Below are 24,262 nucleotides of genomic sequence, written 5' to 3'. Positions count from 1 at the left end.
ATGGCTCTCATCAGTGCCAAACCCGTCTCATTAACCGTGTCGTTTTCACCCAGGTGAACAACTAGGACATCGGGGCACCAACCAGCCACCAGCATCCTATTCAATACCTCCAAAAGCTCTCTCCAGAGCATTCCCCCTTTCCCTTTCCAAGAAACATTGAACAGCTCACTATTGAAACCAAGGTTCTCACCGAAATAGCTGGAGCGGGCCTGGACCTGAGCCCACTTCACAAAAGAATGGCCCACGATCCAAATGGCCATTTCCCTGGCGAGAGGACCCATCACCGAACCTGCAACGAGAAAAATAAATGAACACAGGGAAAACTACATAACCGCGCTACAAATGGCTGGGAACACTGCACACATAATGCTGGTACCAATCCGATGACCATCTGCCCAATCTCATAATGTCCCCTCACCCCCAACCCCTATTGTTTGCCTCTAAAGCCGCCCGCTCTGAAAAGAATGTGTCCTGAAACCTTTCTCATCCACGCCCAGGAGGGTCAAGGCCTTCCTCAGTATAGCCAAAAGATGCAACCCTTTTGTCGCCCGCCCATCGCATGCCTGAACACCAAACCCAACGTGTCTGAGGCCAACGCCCTCCATCGCAACCTCCACCTGTACGGGCAGGTCAAGCTATCGCCGGCTGCCTGTAAAGAGACCCATCGCCCGCCACTCCTCTGCTCCTTTTTTCACCTCCTCAGCTACAGGCAGACCCTGTTCTCCCATAGGGACACCTCGGAGCATAACAAACCCTCATCCGATTTGGTGCACAATAGTTCTGGCACCCGGAAGGCCCCCACGAACATTCTCAACATCAGTGTGGAAAATAGGCAAAGCTCTAAGTTGTCCCTGCATACCTGTGGCAATGCCTGCAGCACTTTCTCCAAAAGATCCCATGACAGGGGGTGCCTGACCCGAGACCCCCGCCCGCACTCCCGGGCCCACCCTATCAACATGAGCGAACAGATTTCCCCCACAGGCGGCGCATAACCCCACAGGAGCTTACCCATGAATGCGATCCCTGCCAATTTACCCACTATCATGACCCGCGTGAGCCCTTTCTCGATTAAAGACAGTATCAACTGTATTACATCTTCCTGCCGACACGCTACTGAACCTTTCAGCCTGGCCCTGAACTTAAAAGCTCTTCCCACGCCGACATGTATGCTACCTTCATAGATTGTGCCAGTGACCCTAGAACCAGCTGCAACATCCTGTGTTGCCTACATACCACAAATGCGGCATGCTGGTCGGGGTCTCGTCCGCGTCCTTGGCTAGCCCCCAGAATCTCCCCCACTGTGAACAAGACAAAGCATCGGCTATGTCATTGTCCACCCTGGCACATGCACTGCACAACAGGCAATATCATGCCGCAAACAGCCCAGCACAAACACTCGCAGCATCTTTAAAACCTGTGCATCCCTTGCAGACTGCAGATTCACAATTTCAACCACTGCCATGTTGTCTATCCTGAACGTCACCCTCCTGTGGGCCAGCAAGACCCCCCTAAGTGAAACAGCCACCACCAGTGGGAAAAACTCCAGGAAAGCTATGCTTCGCCCCCTCTCCATTCCGGGGGCCACAGCTCCGCGCACCATTTGCCCTGCCAATACAGACCAAATCCCTCGCTCCCTGCTGCGTCTGAAAAGATCTGCATGTCCCAAACCATGGCTTCGCCTCGCATCATTGGAACACCATTAAAATTCAATAAAAAGAACTGCCACATCCTCAAGTCCTCCCTCACCCCTGCTAACAGCCGCACATGATGATGCGGCGGTCTCCGCCCGGCCAATGCCCTGCTAAGTTGCCTACAATAAGTCAGTTACACTCTCACAACTCTGCATGCAAAATTCTGGTGACCCAGTAGCACCTGTATCTCTGTCACCGTGACTGTCTGTCGTGCCAACAAAGCTGCTAGCAGCCCCAACACTTGCTGCTGCTCATCAGCCGGCAAGCGAGCCTCCATTGCCACTGAATCCAATTCAATTCCAAGAAAGGACAGTGCCTTACATGGCCCCAACGGCACACCCATCTCCACCATGATCTCTTGAAACCTGTCCAGAGCATTCTGACAGTCCGCCGAGCCTGGGGTGCCCACAAAGAAGAAGTCATCCAGGTAGTGCGTTGCTCCTTGGTGACCCGTCCGTTCCGTGAACAACCAATGTAGGAACGTACTGAAACACTCGAACAGTGCGCGAGACATGGAGCAGCCGTTCGGCAGTGCTTTGTCCACGTACCAGCAGCCGTTAAACTGGATCCCCAGCAGGCCCCAATTGTCTGGGTGGACCGGCAGCAGCCGGAAAGCCGACTTTATGTTGCACTTTGCCATCATAGCCGTTGCACCAGCGGTCACCACAAGCGACATGGCTCCGTCAACCGATGAATATGACACCGTGGTCTCTCACTCATCAATAAAATTGTTTACCGAGCCACCTTTGGGCCACAACAAATGTTGTATGAGCCGAAACTGCCCTTTCTCCTTTTTGGGTACCACCCCAATTGGGGACACTATCAAATCTTCGAGAGGCCAATCCTCAAAGGGTCCGACCATGCGGCCCTCACTGACTTCCTTGTCCAGCTTTTCCTGCACCACCTCAGGGTGCTCCTTTGCTATCTTCAAATTGTCAGCCAAACGTCTCATCCATGGTCCATCGTACCCTAGTCTAAATCCCTCTAAAAAACGTACCCGCAGACCTTCCGCAGCCCCTGCTTCTGGGTATCCCCGCAGGGCTGCGACCAACCTGTCCCCTTTAACCAGTGTATGAGCCCTTCATCCCAGGACCCTTGGCTCCTCTCCCGCCCGTGGGCAGCTGCTGATTCGCCGACCTAAACCCCCCTGCCTTTCCCTGCTGGGTCCCCTGCTGCTGTCCCTGACCTCCCCAGTATTTAACTAGGGCATGTCCACTCTTCCCATAGCCTGAGCATTCATGACGGAACCTGCAATATATCTGCATGCACAATCTTTTATTATAATTCCAGCAGGTCCCCTTGGATCCAGACTGTCCCCTACCCACGCTCCCCACCCCTCCATGGGTGGGGCAGCCCTGAAAGGGCTGATACACAATGGGTAGCCCACTGGCCCTAATTATAGTCTTCCCTCACCCTGCTAATCCCATGGTATGCAGCCACAAGTCCGTGTCCAGCTCACCCCATTTTGCCTCTGGGTTCCACGCCATGCGGGCCCTAAACTCCTCATCGTATTGGGCCCAGGCATAGCCCCCTCCAGTAATTTGGGCCTTTCTTATAACGTTCATGTATTTAAACATGGCCACCCACCTTTCGGGGAACTTCTCACAATATACGGTGGCACATATAAGGAAAGCCGCCGACCAGTTTTCTATCGTAAGCGGCACCTTTGGCCTCTTCTGCAACTCATACTCCTCCTCTTTAGACCCTTCCTTAGCCCTCACTTCGCTATGGAGGAGCTTCAGTATCTCCACATACTCCCCCTTCCATATCCGCTCTTGGTAGCCAACATCAAATGCGCCCCTAACGGCTTTGTGACATCCATATACCGTAACTTCTTTATCTTCAACTCCTTACTTTTCAATTTGACACCTGACTCCCCCGTCGTGTCCCGTCCTTTCACGTCACCCCCGGTCCCTGTATTCTCCTTGTCCCGAGGCCGCTTACCCGGGCCATCTCCTGCATCCATGGGCCCTTGACCTGGGACAACCTTCCCTCCAGGCGCTTTACCTGCGTCCCCCATTCCCCTTCCATCGCTTCATCCGTTCCCACCTCCACGTCAGCCACGTACGTATCTTTACACAACCTGCCCCCCACATCCTCCACCCCACCCCAACCAATACCATAAAAGTGGCTGCACCGGCCACCCTTTTACCTGGAGCCAACAAAGCCGCTCGTCGATCTCTTATCCTCCCCTCCAGGGGTCCGACCTGTCCACCCAGCGCAATGTCCGACTTGTGGGCTCCGCCTTGCGCCGTGATACCTGCAACACACTATGGACAACATTACTCGGCCCCCTTCACCCTCCTCATCTCTCAACTCCCCTTCCTCCATACTATCATCCTCAGAAAATACGTCAACATCTCTAGAACCACCAGCTCTTCCGGCCGGCGGCGCAGACTGCACCCTCCTATCAACATCAAAAACAACTTTCACTGCGCTCCTCCTCCGATGTGGGTCCCCAGGCCATGGAAGCCCTGTAGGTGTAGGGGCCAGTGAGCCCGCTGTGGGTCTACTTCTGCCGGCCTCGACGGGATCCCCGCCGGTATCGGGCACACCGTCCGAAGCTCAACCCACCCTCAGCCCTGCCAAGTCTGGTGCCCCGCGACGCTCCTCCTCCTGAAAAACAAATGGAAGGTGTGGTGTGCTGGGCCCCACTAACTGCCCCACACGCATTCCACTCTGCCTCACCCCTACCCCCAACGTACTAGCCACCCACCCCCTACCTACCATGCCAAGATCAACCTCCCCTGTCCTCCTGCCCTCGCCTCAGACCAGCTCCCCCAGCCCCACCCCCCTCATCAGAAGAACCCCCTCCTCACCCCAACCTCCCCTGCCTACCACCCCCTCACACCCCCCCTTTCGCCATAAACCCCCTTTCTCAGAAGCGCGGGGAACTGTGACCCTCCCTCCCAGGGGCCCTGCCCGCCCGTCCTTGCCTTGAGCATCCTCTACCCCCTACGCCCAGGAGTCAAACACGTCAACTGAATCCACCATGACTGGGCGACTGCCCTCCCCACCTGCCCGCTAGCCTCCGTTCTCCCTAGCCCTGTACAGCACCCCCACCCTGTCTGCCGCATTGGCCCCCTTACTGCGAGCCCCCACCCCATGCTCCACCCCCGCCGTAATCCCCCATGTGGCCCCTCACCCCACCTCTCGCCCCCCTGCAGGAGCCCCATACCCCCACATTCCCAGGCCGAAACCATGCCAGAAGCCAGGCCCCCGCCCACCTCGCCGCCATCCACTCACCTGATCCCCCTTCCCTGTTTACTTGCGGGCGGCCCCTGTCCGCTTTCACATGGGATGGGCAGGGGCTCACCTCTCCTCTTTCGCCCCATCCTCCTTGCCCTCTTAGAGCCTTCCATGGGGCCCGGGCCTCCAAGCTCTCCTCCCCGGTCCCCGCCCCCACCTCCCTCACCTCCGCGGCCGCTCCCCTCTTACAGGAGCGACCATGTCCCGATTGCGGCCCTGGGGGGAAGACGCAACGAGCGCTCCCCCGCTGGGCCTTCTTCCCACCTCCCCCCAGGCCTCAACCTTCCCAACGCTCCTAGCCCCTACCGGACACACCTCCAGGGCCACGCCCCTGACATCCCCTCGGCCCTGTTTGCTCACCTGCTTTTTGGAGGCTTTGCGGGGTGGTGCGCAGGCCAGAACGGCAGCCACCTCACCCGCGGACGCGCGCGGCACGGGGCGCCACCCAGTCAATGGCCCAGGCAGGAGAAGGTCCATTCGACCGGCCTCACTGAGGAGGCGGATGGCCTCCAGGACTCGGTAGTCTTCACCAGCCAAAACGAGCAAATCACACTGCTCGAAATACAACAGAAATAAATGCCTCCAATACCGCCCTAAACACCTGACAAAACATCACAAAGCCTGACAAAAATTCCTAACACTACTGCGCTCCCAGCCACCAGGTCACCAAAACCTAAAATGGTGGCTAGGCAGGCCTGAAAACCCCCTAAGTAGCTTTGGCTACTAACCGAAAATCGGGCTACATTTGGGCTAGTCCCAAAGTAGCCCAAAGCCACAAAATGGCCTCTCCCGTCTAGCCTCTTCCCGTCTCAAAGTGCCCGGGGGCAGACCTCGCGGTGCTCGGCTGCCTCCCAAACCCCCCTTTTCCCCTGCGATGGCACACATTGGTCTGCCATGGGGCAACGCAGGCACCTTTCCACCATGGTGCAAGGGTGCCTGCTTCGTGGGGATGATTATTTTTGTGCAGGAAGGGAAACTTTCCTGCACAAAAACAATCACAAGAGGCTTTATCATATTTATATGTGTGTTGCAGAATGCAGCACCCATAAAAAGAGGAAAAACAAGGAGAAATAAAGATATTTCTCCTCTTTGTGCCTCCTGAGGCTTATGTTTTTGGTGCCGACTCAGACTTAAATTTTTCGTAAATGTGGGGCAGTATCATAAAGTCATGGATGCTGCTGGGAACACTCCCAGCAACACTCATGGAACGCCCTTTTCACACAGTTTTTTGCGTGAAAGGGGCACTTATTTATAAGGCCATAAAAAGCCACGTAACGTGGCTTTATGTGGCCTTATAAATATGCCAGAGGCACATTGCACCACATCAAAAAAGTGATGCTCTGGTGGTGCAAACGTGCCAGTAGGGCCTCATAAATGAGGTCCCCAAACTCTAGATGATTTTGAGTGTGGTAGCTCAATCTCGCCTCCTCCACTAAAATTGTAAGTCTGTTTTGCTTTGATACACTGAATTTTGCCCTGGAAAAGCAGAAGCTTGTGATGCACAGAGGTCCTAATGAATCCTGTATTCATAGTAAATATCTTGTATTATTGTAAGGAGAAGAAGCCATTGTAAAATCTGGAGCTTGGATATGTAAATCTGTACTCTGAACACACAAAGGCCCTGATTACAACCTTGGTGCGAATTCTGTTTCTGGTGCAAACTATCGATATGCATATCAGTACAACAATCCCTGGGTGATGAAACCGGATGTTTGCACTATTTGCCAACATATCTCTGCTTGCTGAAGACCTTTTGGCAAATAGCACAGGGTGAGGAATTGTAAATGGTCAAATAGCACAGGTGTAGATAGCACGTATGCACCTAGCGCCCAGCTTGTATCTGAAATGGAATTAACATCACGGTTATAATCAGGGTCTAAAGGAGTAAAGCATGCACAAATACTAATAAAAACTATCTTTGCTTCTCCACAAATTGCATTCATGAATATTCATAATTCATTGCAACCCTAAACGTCTTGAATGTGCATGAGCATTTGAGAACCTTACGATTGCAATGGTTCATCAGAGAGCACTTCTTGAACACAACTGAATGAATGCGCTCCTGCATTTTTTTAATACACATAAAGAGTGCAATGAAGAGTTTTCGATCAAAATTAGTTTGTGCTTGATTCTTAAATGCACTTGTGAGTTAAAGAAGTGCAAACAATTATTTTAGTTACCTAAACAGAAAAAAAGTTGCATAAGAATATATAAATTTGAAAAATAACAAAAAACAATTGTGTATTTGTATTATGAACTATGAAGTATTATGAACGGTGAAGACCAATTTTGCTGCACCCTTTAGAGCTAACAAAAATAGGAGATTTTGCTATTTAAAAATTGAGTTTAATGGGCTAGATGATGAAACTGTTGATACCCAATTGCTTCACCACAATCACTTACAGCCTGATTCATGAAAAACGGAATCTGCGATTCTCAATTTGCGAAAAACTGCGAATCGCAATTGAGAAATCGCAGAACGGAATTCATGATGTTTTGCCATAAAAAAAGCGATTTGCACGTGGCCACAAAAGCCGTTTGCGATTATCGATAATCGCAGAAAAATCGCAATTTCCGGCTACATCCGTGTCGGAATTGCGATATCGCAAATAGCGATATCGCTAATTGCGAGATCGCAAAAAGCGAGATCGCAAAATCGCGAGATCGGGAAAACAGGAAGTTGCATTTCGAGCACAGTGATGACATCACAACCAGGAAGCAGCCAGTTCCCATCCCCATTCACCACAGTGAGGCAGACCTCGAGTCAGCAACTGGGAGAGCTCCTGCAATTCTGTTTGGATTTCTACTCTGAAACTACAGTGCAGCAATGTCTGAGGATGCAGTTCCTGGGCCCAGCAACACCACAGGGCGGAAGAGAAAGTTAAAATTCTCCGAGCAGGAGCTGGAGCATTTAATAGAAGGGGTGGTGGCCAACCACTCCAAACTGTTTGGGAAGGTCTCTAGGAGGGTGCCGGAGGAGGAAAAACGCAGGATCTGGCAGGGTATAGCGTCCGCGGTGAACTCTGTGGGTGTGGCTGATAGGTCACTGGACGAACTAAAAAAACGCTGGTACGACCTCCGAGGTCGTGCCAAAGAGAAGGTGGCTGAGAGGCTTGGAGAGTCATCGGGCACTGGAGGGGGAGGACGTACAGTCCCTCCAAACACCCCCTTGGAGGACCAAGTAGAAGACACGCTGGAGACTGAGGCGTGCATCGGAGTGACTCGTCTGGACTCATCCCGCCCCACCCAAGACATCCAAGGTAAGTGGCATGCGACTGCGACCCTGTCCCCTATGAATGTCCATGACCATATAGCCTCCCATAATGTTCCATAGTCATGCCATCGTTGCACATCAGGTAATGCCCTGAAGCATTGTGGGACATGTAGTGTGGCCACAATGTAGAAGTACCACAATGCAGCCAGACAGGTTCCAAAGTACGCAAAGCCATAGCCAGTCAGGGAATGTCACCCAGCATGCATGTAGCAACTGCACGTGTGACAGATACATGCAACTAATGAACGTCCACTTCCCCTCACAGGTGGCGCAGACAGCAGCGACAGCGAGAGGCTGCAAATAGATGAGGAGGTACAGGATGAGGAGGAGGTGCCGCCAGATACACAGCCACCAGCCCCTGCCGCAGCAACAACTCCTGCAGCCAGGTCCACCACCAGTGTGCCTCCTGCATCTGGCGCAGCAACTACTCCCGCAGCCAGGCCCACAACTAGTGTGCCCCCAGCCTCTGGCGCAGCAACTACTGCCTCAGCCAGGCCCACAACTAGTGTGCCCCCAGCCTCTGCCGCAGCAACTACTGCTGCAGCCAGGCCCACTACCAGTGTGCCTTCAGCCCCTGCCGCACCAGCAACGCCTGCCGTGACACCACCAGCAGCTGGTGCTTCAACATCAGGGCCCGCGACAGCGGCAACACAGCGGCCACCCACTGTGTCAGGCCAGCAGAGCAGGCGTGGCAGGTCTCGCCTGCAGACCAATGCCCCTATCAGCAGGAGGGGGAATGGACAGCGGCTGGCGAGAATGAGCGTGGAAGACGCATGCTCCGTATACATCAGCTGCAGGCACGCCGGCAAGGTGCCATACAGCTACAGCTGTACAACATTGGGCGCAATGTGGCCGGAGTGGGGGACCGGATGGACCGCATGAAAGCAGCCATGGCAGGTGTGGGGGAGGGAATGGCTCGCATGACTGCAGCCATGGAGGCCAACACTGCTGCAATTACATCGCAGCGCAACGCAGCACGCCGCCGCCACCGTCAGCTATTGACCCGGCTGACGGCCTACACCAGGTCCAATTATGTTATAGGCAATGCCACCTCACAGTTATCGCGGTGGTCCCTTGCACAGCAGCAGCAGCTCATCCAGTGCTACGAGGATGTGGCCAGGGTCCTTGAGCACCTGACCACTGCCGTGACAGCACTACACCCTCCTGCACTACCTGCCACTGTTGGGGGTGATGATGCCAGTGAGGGGACATCGAGTGTGAGCAGCCACTCTGCCTCACACGTAGGGGCACTCAGGCGCAGCACCAGGCCCACTGCAGGTACACGTGCCTTGGATGAGGATGAGCCGCAGAGGCGCTTGGGTGGTACGCGCAGGAGGCGCACATGACTTCATAGGACTATTACAGGCACAGGCTGAGTATAAGCCTGCCCTGTCCTTTCACACAGCAATATGCTGAAATTCTGTTAGTAATGTGAACATTTAAACTGATACCATTATTGTGAATGAAACAATAATATTTAATTTTGCAGCACACATTGCCGTTGTGTCATAATTACATTTTGCATGCATTTGTGATTTGTGGGGTGAGGGTAGAGGGTGCACTAGAAACTGTTCATTGTGATGTGGTTGCGACGTCTGTGGCCTTCAGCTGGGTTCTCCCCGCGTGCATGGCGCGCATGTGCAGGTGGCCGGTCGTCCCCTTCCGATTCACTGCCAGAGATGTCGACAGGTATCCGGCGCTTGGTAGCAATGTTGTGTAGGATAGCACACACAGCCACAATGCGGCAGCACACTTCAGGACTGTAGTACATGGCCCCACCTGTCTTGTGAAGTATGCGGAATCTGCTCTTCAGTAGGCCAAAAGTTCTCTCTATGCAATTCCTTGTGCGTATGTGTGATAAGTTGTAACGCCGTTGCTGTGGTGTAGCAGGGTTGAGGTATGGGGTGAGGAGGTATTCAAGCAGGGCGTACCCACTGTCACCTGAATGAGAGGAGCAGAGGGTGAGTGCCTGTGCAGCGCAGCTAGTCATTCGCAATGTGTCATTGAGGGCAAAGTGTACTTACCAAGTAGGTGTCCTTCCCCGAAGTCTCCCCTGACCAGTCGTGTGTGGAGGCCGCTGTGCCGGAATATGAATGAGTCATGTGTACTCCCCGGGTACTGTGCCACTATGTCCGTGATGTATGTCTTTGCATTGCAGACCATCTGGATGTTGAGGGAAAGGTAGGACTTGCGATTGCGGTACATGTACTCCGTTGCAGCAGGTGGGCAAATGTGGACGTGGGTACAGTCAATGCATCCTATCACATGTGGGAAACGGGCAACATTGTAGAATTGTAGCTTGGTCTCATCCAATTCCTGTTGGCTGGTGGGAAATTTGATGTGGTGGTGTAGCTGGGTCAGCATTGCGTCAAGGAAACTACGTAGGCAGCGGGACATGGTGGGCTGGGATATCCCCCCAGCTACCGCAACTATCCCCTGGAAGCTCCCAGCGGCCAGGAGGTGCAGGCTACACAATACCTGGACATGTGTTGGGATGGCATTGGTCCGCCTTGTTGGGTGCTGCATCAGGGGGTCAAGGTCCTGTATTAGCTTGATGATCATAGCCCCATTGAGCCGGTACTTTGCGTATATTTGCTCTCTGGTCTGGCCCAGCAGGGTGACCCGCTGGCGGAATATCCTCTCCTGGATTCTGCGTCTCCTCCTTGCTGTTCACTGTAGCCTTCGCCGCCTGACCACCATGTACATTCCTGGCATGGTGAGACTCCTTCTGCTGATGCTGCTTCCCCTTAAGTGTGTTTGGTCAGGCCTGCACCAGTTACTGATTGGCCAACGGTTTTTCAAAAAAAAAATTCCTATGGGTTTGATGGTTACCACCTGCTTTGGGTTGTCCTTAAATTGCGCCTCGCAAAATGGGATTTTTGGCTTTTTCGCTATTAGCGATTTTTCATGAATACCGATTGCGAGTAATGTGCGATTTCGCAATTATTTTCGCAGAATCCGTGCTTTCTCGCTATTTCCGAATCGCAATTGGTATCCTGCCGGCATTCTGCGAATATTTTTGCGATTTCGCAAATCTGTATTTGCGAATTCGCATATTTAATGGTGAATTCCGATTATGGGAATTGCGCCCGCGATAGCATTTTCGCAGCTATTGCGGGCGCAATTTTGCTTCATGAATCAGGCTGTTAGAGATGAAAAGCCACATAAAAAGTCAGGTTTACAGTTGGAAACAACAATGACCTCCTAATTATTTTAAGAATTAATTTGGTCCCTAAACTCTCCTGGGAGTGATCATTGGTATTATTCAGACAAAAGAAATGTAAAATTATGGAACTTGATCCCACAACCTCATGATCAGTGGAATGCAAAGTTGATGACAAATTATCCTAGCCAAAGCCAGGATACAAGAAGCAAGTGATGACACCCTGAGAAAGTATGCCATCTATTGTAAAGAATCCTTTAAAAAGGTTACTCCTCCCTCTATTATAAACACTTTCTTTGTAAAAAAAAAAAAGTTCAAAGTTATTGTTTTCTGGGCCATTAAAAAAAATCCAGACAAATTAGATGTTCTTCTATCTTTTCCTTTTTTCTGTATTTTCTTTTGTCTTTAGCTTCCACATAGCAATCGTGCCTCCCACAGTTGCCATGCAGGTTTTGGAGCCTGGCCATGCCTTGAACTGAATCAGGATGCCCCTAAAACGTGCTATGTATGATCTGCGCCCACACCTTGCACCCAGTTATCTTCCTCACAAATATCTCACTGTACGTCTTCTTCGACCATATAACAGCAGGCTTTCACTGCAGGCTTTCAATGCAGATGATAGCTTCTGAACATGCCCCAGGGTTCTGAAATACAACTTTTGGGAGCTATTTCTTTTCACACTTTCTTTAACCCATTTTACCTAATTTCCAGGGCATTTTCCACTACTCAGGGGTATCTTGTCATTCCCCTGCTGGAATTGAGGAGTGCCCTCTGTGCTCTCAATTCACCACTGAGCGATGTTTTTCACAATATATGATGGGAGTACTTAAAGGACGGGTGTCCAACCACTCCCATTGTTTAATAGCTATAACAGCAACAAGTCACAGGTTATTTTGGAAATGTTTGAGAACCGAACCCGCGTTAGGAAGAACAGTTGCTTCCGTTAATGAGATATGTTTTCCACTTCACAATCGCTTTTGTTTGCAAGTGTTGTTGAACCTAGTTCTCTAAATAAATAAAAGATTTGCTCTGTGAAGCCAACCTGACACCTTTGTGTAATGTAAATATTTCAAAAACTGCCCAAAACTTTAAAGAAAACAACAAAATGGCTTTTTCTATCCATAAATTCCTGTTCACAATTGTTCTATAGTTCAATATAGCAGTTTTTGTTTTAGCAGAGATCAAACATTCTTATAGGACATAAAATGGGAAATGCTACTTTTACAGTACCCTAAAGAACTTTGGGCCTGATCTAGGCTTTGGTAGAATGAGTAGTGGTTGGCAGAGAGCATAATCTCTGTCGACTCGACGTTTCAACAGTACTCCTCCCATCAAATTTAGAGATGGCTGCTTGCCGAGCAGTCATCTCTGTACCTTGAAAGGAGGTTCCATCACAGCAGGTACTTTCAAGATATAAAACGTTTGTTAGACGTCCACCATCAGTTTTGAAGATTGTTCACCAAACTTTTATTTCTTTTTTCAGGAACAACCTTACAAAGCCTGGGTTTGTTTTTGAAAAAACAAAAAGTAATGGCCCCAACACCTGTGAAGTTTATCCTAGGGTGTGGGCTTTGGTATTTGTGTTTTTTAACCCTCACCCCTAGATTTTACCTAGTGATAATGGAGAGGAAAAAGGGCACTTCACCTTTTTAGGACATTATATCATGCACCCGAAATAGGGTGGCCATTGTAATACCCTTCTTCCAGCTGACCATATTCCGTCGGGCTGTCGGAGGAAGCTTTCCATCAACTGGGCCAATGAGGACTCCGTCAATGGGAAGCCTAAAGTCCGCACGTCTCTAATTGAGGTGGACCAAGGGTTTGTTGGAGAAGGTAATCTGCTGCGTGTACCCTCTCCATCAAATTCTAAATCTGAACCTTTGCCTCTTCTTGATGGATCTGCATGAGTTTTAATATAAGCGTTCGGAGCTGAAAGCATCAAGTATTACATTTTGTGCAGATGCAAAGTTAAAGCTGTAAGCAATAAAAAAAAAAATCTGCTCTGAGCGTTTCAAGTCAATCAAGATTACAAAGACGGAAGTGTCTGTGTGCAAACCTGCCCTAAATGATCATACCAAAGGTGCGCCAACAGCTGGGACCAGGAGCGGTGTATTCCCAATACGGACTTTGGTGTGTCCAATATGGACTTGAGACTTCGGTTCAAGTTCAATAGATAATGCCGAAACATTCTCATAAGAATGCCAGTCAAGTGCTGTCGTTTAAAATTTACATAAGGATACCGAAAGTAACTATAGGACACAAGTTATAGTTTCTTAACATAAGTATAACTATGGGCAAGACGAAGGCCGGGAGAGACACGGAAGCGAAATTGCATCTTTCCCAGCATTTTTTTTTTTTTTAAGAAACCTCTGGTGCTTGCACCGGAGGATCCTTTTAACCCTCCCCAGTGTCAGTCAATGGCCAACTGACACACTGGGGGAGGGTGGGGTGGGGGTGGGTGTGTGCATGTGTCGCCCATTGGCTGGCACCCACACTTAAGTGGTTAAAAAAACACACACTTCCAAACATCATATTAAACACGCTTCAACTGTAATTATGTTAACTCATCATTTGCGTACTGGATACAACATGAAAATCTTTTCTATTCATCATTAATTATTGCACAAAAATATAGCTTTGGGGAAATGCTTCCACATCACTCCTATTCATTTAGTATTCTCTATTGCTATCATTTAAATGCATAATAATAATCCCATATCATAGGAACTCATTATTCTATTGAGGTAGAATGCAGCAAAGAAAGATAAAGTGAAATGTATGGGCAGGTACTGATCATTTTTTCCTGTGGGTCTAGCACAACATCAGTCTCCTGACAAATTCAGCCAAAGTATACTAGTGCAGTACAAATAGCCTGTAAACAGTTCTAGTGCTTCGAGTATGGTATCGTTCTCTTGATAATTTTGTTGTCTGTTACTAGAATATGGCTTGATTGTGTTTCACACAGTAATGAACACCATCATGGATCACATTTAAAAGAGACACCAAAAGCAGTACTCGACGTTGCATGCTGAAGGATGAGTTGTCCGCATTAAAAGACAAAGAACAGCATGCATATTAGTGTCACCACTGCAACAGGGCAGGCACATGATGATGACAATGCCTTGGGAGCTTTAGGTCTGAGTTAGTGTGTGAGTTTAGGAGAGAAATGTGGGATTTGAAGGCAGGTTGCTTTGTGAGGATTGATGAATGAATAAATATTTCAATAAGACTGAGGATGGATGGCAGAATGAGTGATATTGGGAGGTTGGATGGATGAAAGAGAGAGTGACGATGGATGATGATGACTAGGTAAACAAGTAAGAGTGTGGTGATAGCTGAAGGAAAACGAGATGGTCTGTGGTCAAATGTCTGTTTTGTAATTGCCTGTTGGTAGTTTGACAGTGTTTCTATGTTTGTTCGATGTGCTCTTTGAGCTTCTAGGCGTTATCTTCCAACCCTGAGAGATGACACACTTGTAATGAGAAAGTCCCTAGATCAATCTCATGTGTGAAAATTAATTTCAAGCCGTTTTCTGGTGGCAGCTCAAGTTGATTTATTAATTTGTTACAGATTTAAGCAAGAGTTTTCTCACACTCATGGTGTGTGACTATGAATGGTGCAGCTGACATATGTTTTGCTCTGGTGCGTATCACTATTGATCTTTCTTATAGTAGTGCTCATAGTGTAAAAAGATGCTGTCACCACATCAGATGGAAAGTCCAGCTAAAGGAGCATTTTCGATTTTTATCAGTTCCTTTTCATTTCTTCCCCCAGGTTTGGAGGGGGAGATTGATTTTTGAGCCTTGCCTCCAGAATTGTTTGTGGCAGGGGGTGGTGACCAGGGACCACTAAGGGCGGCATTGGTTGATAGCTTAGAGGGATTGCTACAGGGACTTCAAGGGTGGGGTAAATTAATTTTGACCCCTCTTTTGTTCTTTAGAATCACAGCGTGCGGGTCAGTAGGGAAAGAGTTAACATTTTCCTCTCTCCCACCCTAATTTGGTAGTTTGTAAGTTTTTTTTTTTACTTCTTTCTCTGTTTGATGTTAGCTACATTCTTTTTTGTCGAGAGAGGGTGCTAGATGTTAGTGGATGAAACATTTATGTTGCCGCTGTTGAGAGGGTGCAGTATGGGGGTGTTTGGACTGGATGTCAAGAGTTAAAGGAAAGATGTTTTGTGTTGAGACCCAGGTTAATTGGAGAGGGGAGGGGGAATAATTTTGAAGTCAAGAGAAAGTTAATACTTTTGGAATATATGTGATGATGTCTGGATGGGGGTAGGATTGGAGAGATGAGAATTTTGCTGTTCTACAAGGGCATGTTTAAGGGTTTTTTAGTGGAGAGGAAGGTGGCTGGTTGAGGTTGTTTATTGATGCACAAGTGTAAATTAGCCTGTATGGCACATTGCCAAGTGTTTGTCTATCGCAAGCTTTGATTTGTTTCACTAAAGCAGCCTTTTATACACCACATACAACTCATGCGCCATCTCGCCTTATTAAAAACACTCTCCTGGCATGGCAGAAGCCTGAATTGATTTGAACACCGATACAGTACAGTCCAGCTGACAAATCCATTTTTCAAGTTCAGTTTATTAGGATGAGCTTTAAGCCAAAATAAATTATTCCCTTCTTATCTAACCACTACTGCTTGTAAAGTACAGGAAAGTTCAAGACAATCGAACAAGTAACTGTCCCCTGGACCTCGCATGTATTGTATTGTATTGTAATTGCATTTACTACCCCTGACAAGGCTTCTAAACGCTTTTTCAGCGAGTAGCACGCTACTCCGGAACCCATAAAGGATTAGTGGTGACTTATTATAGTGAAATATGAAAGTAATTTGGGTGGTGGATATGTTAGTCAGTTATTTGGATTGAGAATGATAGTGGAGGGATAGAAGAGGGAAAAGGTTTGCATTTATATAGCGCTTGGTAGGGAGACAGAAACAATATATGCCACCTCACCCCTCATAGCCCTCCAGACATATAACCAACCATTAGGCTTAACAAATTAGACTGCAAATGAGAACTTAGGGCAACAAGCAAAAGTCCATGGGAAGCCCAAAGTGCCACTAAGGGTTATCCACAACTGCCCCAAGTGTACCCCCTATATTACTATATAAAACAAATCTGGTGCTGTCAAACAAAAATAGTGAAGATTCTGCAGCACTGAAAAATAAGACGGTACACTGGATGAAAATTAAATCTGGAAGGGTGGGGTATCAGACACGGGAGGTGGTGCACATGAAGAGGACACCGTGGTTGGGAGCTCGTCATGTCACTGGCAGGGTTGTAGCTTGGTCATTAAGATTGAGGGGGTGGGGAAGCTTCAGTTTTCCCAACTGGCACGCAGGCATATCTTGCTAAAACACATTATATAAGGAGAAGGGCATGAGGGGGGATTATGGAGCGCCAGGATCTCACCTGTGTCAGGATCTCACCTGTGCTCTTTTCGCAGGAGTGAAAATAGAATGTGAAGAAAACCCCCAACTTCCTTAGAGGCAAAGATGTCCCAACTTGTAAAAGACTAACCTGGCCTCATCAGAAGAGGGGATGTAGGAAGGCTGGAATCCTCTAAATGTCACCACTTTGGAATTTCCTGAATGTCTATCACACTCTCCTCCTGAAACCAGATACAAATTAGATTAAGGGAAACGTGGTTCCAGTGACTTTACAAACAAACTAATTTTGGGTTATTACATAATATAAATACCTAATGTCTCCTCCTCCATTTATATGATTCTGATACTCTCCCAGCTATATGGTGGCCCTTCGAAAACTAAAAAGTATCTGCAATGTAAAGAGAGGACTTTAAAATATTTTCCCAAATTCCTTAAACACGTCTTTAAGCACTAACCTAACTATCGACTAGTGTACCCATAACATACCTATTTTATAGTGAATACCACAGGATTACAGGCTCCAAAGTATCTGCAGCCATGAGGATTATATATTCACCCAATCATGAGTACAATGCCCCCACTTTAACATTTCAAATAACACGAATATAACCTAGGTTGTTTTAAATCCTCTTAGTACCTATTTGCAATGATTCAGGCATTAATAGATTCAAAGTATAACCCCAAAATGAAACTTTTTCAGTCTTTGAACTAAAGACATTGAACAGAAATTATTTCCATCATCTACACATAACTGATCAAAGTATCCAGTTCACAACAGTCAGGTTATTAAATCAAATTGAAATTGTAAGTTTAGGCACACTGCGTGTTACCCAGAAATGGAAATTTGCCTTTAAATTAATTATCTCTTTTCCTTTGCAGCACTCGAAAGTAGGGTGACCAACTGGCATGGGTGCAAATTCAGGACGGGGAGTGTAAACATTCAGGACAAAGGGTCAAAATTCAGGACAAAAATTCAGGACAGAAGGTCAAAATTCAGGACAAAACTTTGGGACAAAAGGTACATTTTACAGACACATCAGAGGAGGTAGCGCAATAATATATAAGGAAATAGACAACCAACATAAGTACAAGTCAAAATATTTTTATATTAGGTTGAGACAATTGTGCATGTCACAGTTTTTCGTGCAGCTTTGAGCAACTGGGTAGGTGTTTTTGTGGTATTTCATATGATCATGATCTATTTATATGGTTACTGCGCTGGGTTGTCCAGTCTGATATTTCGTTTACAGTTCATGGTCCTGAGAAGGCATGTTTGGTGACAGAACTGGTTGGATGGATGGACTTCGTTACCAGCATCTCATATCGGAGTTCCATTGTGAGATGTAAAGCAGCACGCATAGAATGTAACTAATTGGGATCTGCAGTGCTGGACTAGAATGCAGTCCTCTGAGTGGCCAGCATTATGTCTCAGATCGTGTCAGGTATTCCATTTCTCTTCAGCTGGTGATAATTGGTTATGGGGCTGGTACAGTACTGAGTGATGGATAAGACCTGTAGCACATAGGTCTTATGTGAGGGTAAGAGCATGAAGCAGGAAAACAGAGTTATTAACCACCCTGCATGAGCTATGTTAGGCTGCACACTACTGAGTGGTATGGCATTATTGTGGGCCAGAACGATTAGATAGTAGTTGCCATTACTATTTAATGTCCTGGCTAGCCATATATTAGCCCTCCTTATTTTACCAATATATGATTGGGCTTACATTTCTGTAAGGTTTAAACTGCAGATTCTCACTAATGCACAGACTACAAACTGTATACGTTGTTGAGGCATTATTGTAGGTCAGCAGGAGACACTTTCTTTTACATACAGAACATTTTCTTTTGAAATATAAGAACAATGCCAACATGCAGCTTTACTGATAAAACCATATAGTGCCCAAATAATAATGTTTGGAAACGTGGTTTCAGAAAATATGTATCATTTGTACATCACCAAGTAAAGTGCCTTGATTGTTTTTATCCTATTAAAACTTTGTTGTGAGCACACTTCTGAATTACAAACAAGTGGTCCATTTGTGGTTTCCTAACTGTTGACATGTTTTGATAAATTTGCACAGTTCATTGACTCCACAGCCAACCACACAAAGGAACTCTTCAAAATAGTCAAAGAATTCTCCAAACCGACAGCCATGAAGACCATTCACCCCTCTCAGACTACTTCCACAGCAAGACCACCATCTACAACAATTTCAACATCCAACCTGCCACCCTCAACCATGACGACCTCAACCAACCAGCCAAAACATCACCACCTGGTCACCGCTCACCACCCTGACCACCTCAACCATCTTGTCTACCATCCACTCAGGGACGCCTACCAACTGCAGCCTCCACCACCTCTAGAACCTGGCAATGAACCCATTCAGCACGCCAGCATCCTTAACTCATCCATCTTCCCAGACAGATGGAAACCCAGAGACCTCAAACCCCTCCGAGAGAAACCCCTCTGACCACAACGACCTCAAAAATTATCATCCAATCTTCCTGCTCCCTGCCTGGCCAAAGTTCTTGAGAAAGCCATTAACCAACAGTTCACAGAATTCCTGGAACAAAACCACTTACTGGACGCCTCTCAATCAGGATACCGTGCCAACCACAGCACTGAGACCTCACTGATTGGCGCCACAGACAACGTCAGAGCACTCCTCAACCGTGGAGAAACCATGGCACTGATCCTCCTCGACCTCTCTGCAGCTTTCGACACAGTCTCCCGCAGCACCCTCATCAACAGACTCTACAACACAGGCATACGCCAAGGCGCCCTCAAGTGAATCCCCTCCTTCCGTACAGGACACAAACAGAGCATCCCACTGTCTCCCTTCACCTCCGCACCCAAAAACATCATATGCGGTGTGCCACAAGAATGCTCTCTCAGCCCCACCCTGTTCAACACCTACATGACCCCTATTACAGACGTCTGCAGATTCCACGGACTCAACAGAATCCCCTACGCAGATGACACTCAACTGATCCTCTCGATCACCGAGCACCCCTCCGATGCCAAAACCAACTTCTGCAACGCCATGACCAACGTAGCCAAATGGATGAGAGACAACTGCGTCCAACTTAACTCCAATACAAATGAAGTACCGGTCTTCGGGATGAACACCTTCGCATTAGACCACAGCTGTTGGCCTGGAGAACTGTGACCCATGCCCACACCGACCAACCGACCATGTACGCAACCTCACCATCATCCATGGCAGCCAATTCACCATGAACTGACAAGTCAATGCAGTCGCCTCTTCCTGCCTCCACACACGTGTGACAAGCAGAATCTTTAGATCGATCCCATTCAACACCAGGAAGACCATCACTCAGGCCCTCGTCACCAGCCGCCTCAACTATGGCAACGCCCTCTACGCCGGCATCTCCAACCAGTTTCTCATAAGGCTTCAAACCATATAGAATGCGGAAGCCAGAGTCATCCTGGACCTCCACAAGCTACCTCGCCTCGCCTCGCATACGACCTCCACTGGCTCCCCATCCAGAAAAGATGCCAGTTCAAGATCCTCACGCATAGCTGCAAAGCTCTCCAGGACTGACGACCTGCCTACCTCAACCATCAACTGAACTTCCACCAACCTGCTAAACACCTGCGCTCCTCTTCCCTCGTACACACACCTCAAATCCGTTGCAGCCTCAGCAGTAGCCTCTCCTTCTCCTACATCGCTGTCAAGACCTGGAACAACCTTCTCCTCCAGCTCCGTACAGCCCCTTCGCTGGCACACTTCAGAATGAGACTCAAGACCTGGCTCTTCGACTGAGACACAGCATCCATACACCCCTAGGGGTGACAGTGTTGCACTTTACAATTGCTGTTTAATTTGTATGAATTGATTTACAGGTATTCAAAGGTTGTTGAGTGTTACAAAATACTGACAGCTTACAGCCTTTGTTTTCACATCCCCAAGAAAATGTGGGAATGCATGGTGCATTCTACAACACATTTGACATTAGATATTCAACTGTATTATCTTCTAAAGCATAGTAAATGATGACCTTACTGTGCACCAGGATAGGACAATCTTTGTTGGGGCTCTTCAGCGATTCCCTCACTATCACCAACATTACCTCCTAACTCTTCTTAGTCCCTCTCTCATATGCATTTAATTTGTTTTATGGCCCTTCTCATACCAGTATAATGTGTCGGAGCACTTTACATCACACACACATACAGAGACAAATAATCATACATGTGTAAATCAGTGTATAAAAAATGCTACATAGGGCAAAGGAGACTACAAGGTGTAGGATGCACATGTCACCCGTACCGGTAGGCATTTTTTAAGTGTGTTTGGTCTGTAGAAGCACAAACTCAGGATTCAGAACATAACATCGTGGTTAGGGTTGACTTTAATTATATGAATTTATTTCAACCCAAACATGCATTTGTTAGCAACATCGGGCTAATGAAAGACTGGGAAGAAGCCATAACTTTCTAACCTATACAAAGCTGCTCTTTGATGGCAGTTCATAGCTCACTGTGCTAGATTATGATTGTAATTTATGAACTGCACAATAACTAAAGAATCTCTGTAATAAAAGCAGTAACCCAGTGAGCTGCGTAAATAAAATACTGTGGGCCTCATTTATGAAAAGTGACGCATCGCTGCGTGAAAACAGCGATGCGTCACTTTTCACTGCGCCCTCCTTGCGACACCAATGATGCGTCATATTTACAGTATGACGCATCATGGCGCAAGGAGTTACAGATACGTCAGTATTTCTGACGTATCTGTATGGCGCAAAAATGACGCATTACTGGAGTGTGTCACAAAAGTGACGCAACTCCAGCAATGTGTCCTTTCACATGGGGCAAGCCCCATGTGAAAGGGCCTGCGTCGGTCTTACGCCTGCTGTGAGGCAGGCGTAAGAAATTGACGCATTTGTGTACTAGACGTGGTGCAGTGAAATCTTATAGATTTCACTGCGTCACTTCTATGACCCTTTCTTGCATCAGAACGCCCCCCCTGCATACATTATACCTGGTGTAGGTATGATGTAGCGCAGGGGGTTTACAAAGTGACGCATCTACCTAGATGCGTCACTTTGTAAATATGGTGCAACAAGGCACATTTTTTACGCTGCTGGTGCGTCACAAAAAGTGACGCACCGGTGGCGTAAAAGTGACGCAAGGGCTCATAAATGAGGCCCTGTATTTTGATATGCACAGTACACATTTTTTGCAGCAGGCATATTAACCCTCTGCACTCCTAACTTTAGGACTCCTAAATGCATTCTGTGAATACCGAAAGTCTTAAAATTAAGGTTTTTCTCAGTTTAGTGGTAGTAAAGTTGGGACTCCTTACTTTAGAACTCCTAAATGCCTGCTGTGAATACCGAAAGTCTTAAAATTAGGATTTTTCTCAATTTTGTAGCAGCAAAGTTAGGACTCCTAACTTTCGGACTCCTAAATGCCTTCTGTGGATACCGAAAGTCTTAAAATTAGGATTTTTCTCAACTTTACTACTACTAAACTGAGAAAAATCCTAATTTTAAGACTTTCGGTATTCACAGAAGGCATTTAGGAGTCCTAAAGTTAGGAGTCCTAACTTTACTACTACTAAATTGAGAAAAATCCTAATTTTATGACTTTCGGTATTCACAGAAGGCATTTAGGAGTCCTAAAGTTAGGAGTCCTAACTTTACTACTACTAAATTGAGAAAAATCCTAATTTTATGACTTTCGGTATTCACAGAAGGCATTTAGGAGTCCTAAAGTTAGGAGTCCTAACTTCTGTGAATACCGAAATGAATAAGTGTCTACTGTGAATACCAAAATGAGTAAGTGCCTTCTGTGAATACGAAAATGGTAGTAAGTTTAGGATTTTGTCTTAAGTTAGTTCTGTGAATCGGGCCCTAGATCTCCAACTTGGTCCTCTTCCACGAGGTCTACGGTCTGGGACTATTCTCCGACCTTCTCCTCCACTCCTTCTTCAAGAGTCTCACCTATTGATGACATCACAACCTTCACAGATGTGCTGGGCAGGGGAGCAAAGAAGCTGAACATCTCTCTGCATACTCCTGTGGTCCCTACCTCTATAATTTTTTACACTCTTCATTACCGGACAGCGCCTAGACCTCTGCTACCTCTGGTGCCCGGCTTCATTGAACCGGCGCTGGCTACCTTCCTCACGCCTGCAGTGGTAGGTTCTGTTCCGTCAAGGCTTGCCAAGAAGTACAAGGCGCCCACAGAGGACCCCTTGTTCCTAAGATCAGATCCTCCGGTTGACTCAGTTATCGTGGCGGCTGCCATGAAGTCTCATTTGGCTTCTACCTCATCTTCGGTTCCCCCAGAGAAAGATAGCAAACTCATGGATTTGTTTGGCAGGAAGGTATGCAGCACCTCTGCTTCATATATGAAGGTGGCCAGTGCTTCTGCTCTACTTGGGAGTTACGATAGGTCCCTCTGGGACTCCCTTACTCGCTTCACAGAGAAGCTTCCAAAAGAAGACCGACAGGATTTTGACGAAATCCTACAGGAGGGAGGACTCGTAGTCCACCAGGTCATTAGTGCCGCAGCAGACGCCTCTGACCTCGCGGCCCATGGCTACTCCCATGGAATGTGTTCATGACATTCGGCGTGGCTCCGCCTCACGGGCCTCAAACCGGATGCTCAAAAGAAAATCTTGAACCTCCCCTTTAATGGTTCTTCTCTCCTTGGTTCACACGCTGACGATGAGATGACCAAAATGAAATCCGAAATGGACACTGTGAAGGCTGTGGGTTTGGAAAAGCGTAAGGAATTTAAGAAGCGCTTCCGTCAGGGGGATAAGCGACCTTACCAGCAGAGGTTTCAAACCCCTCAATGGTCTTCCCAAACTCAACAGAAACCCTAATTTCAGCAGAGACGTCCTGGCAGAGGCAACAATAACAAGCAGCACTCTGCCTCCGAACAGCCTCCAAATCCCTGAGCTGTTGCTTCCTCTGCAACTGTTCGCCACTCCGGTGGGAGGGAGTGTTTCTCATCATCTGAAAGAGTGGAGATCCATAACAAAGGACAGATGGGTGCTGAATATTGTTCATTATGGTTACTTGCTGAGGTTCAAGTCACCTCCTCTGCAAGTCTTTCCTCAAGTAAAGCTCCTTCCCCGTTTCCAGAGTCAGCTGCTGCAGGATGAAGTCTCTGCCCTCCTCAAGAAGAAGGCTATAGAGGAGGTTCCTTCCATGCAGAGGAATCAAGGCGTCTACACCCGCTATTTTCTTGTCCAAAAAAGAGGAGTAGTCAAAGAATACAGGCCCATTCTAGACCTACGACTACTAAACAGATTCATCCGGAAAGAAAAATTCCGCATGCTAGCCCTGCATCAGATCTTTCCCCATCTCCATCAGGGGGACTGAATGTGTGCCATCGACATGCAGAACGCTTACTTTCACATATCCGCACCACGGACATTCTCAAAGTGCATGGCGGTGGTGGCTGCTTTTCTTCGCAGGCGGAAGATCTTCGTCTATCC

General features: G+C 47.8%; 1 pseudogene; it reads left to right on the top strand.

Annotated features, from left to right (window-relative positions):
* Positions 1-23,719, top strand: LOC147707141 (uncharacterized; annotated as a pseudogene).
* Positions 23,720-24,262: the final 543 nt, after the last annotated feature.

Source organism: Lissotriton vulgaris, chromosome 6 (genome assembly GCF_964263255.1).
Source record: "Lissotriton vulgaris chromosome 6, aLisVul1.2, whole genome shotgun sequence".
NCBI classification, from domain to species: Eukaryota; Metazoa; Chordata; class Amphibia; order Caudata; family Salamandridae; genus Lissotriton; species Lissotriton vulgaris.
Note: the sequence above shows the minus strand (reverse complement) of the source record. Positions and strands in the feature narration are given on the sequence as shown.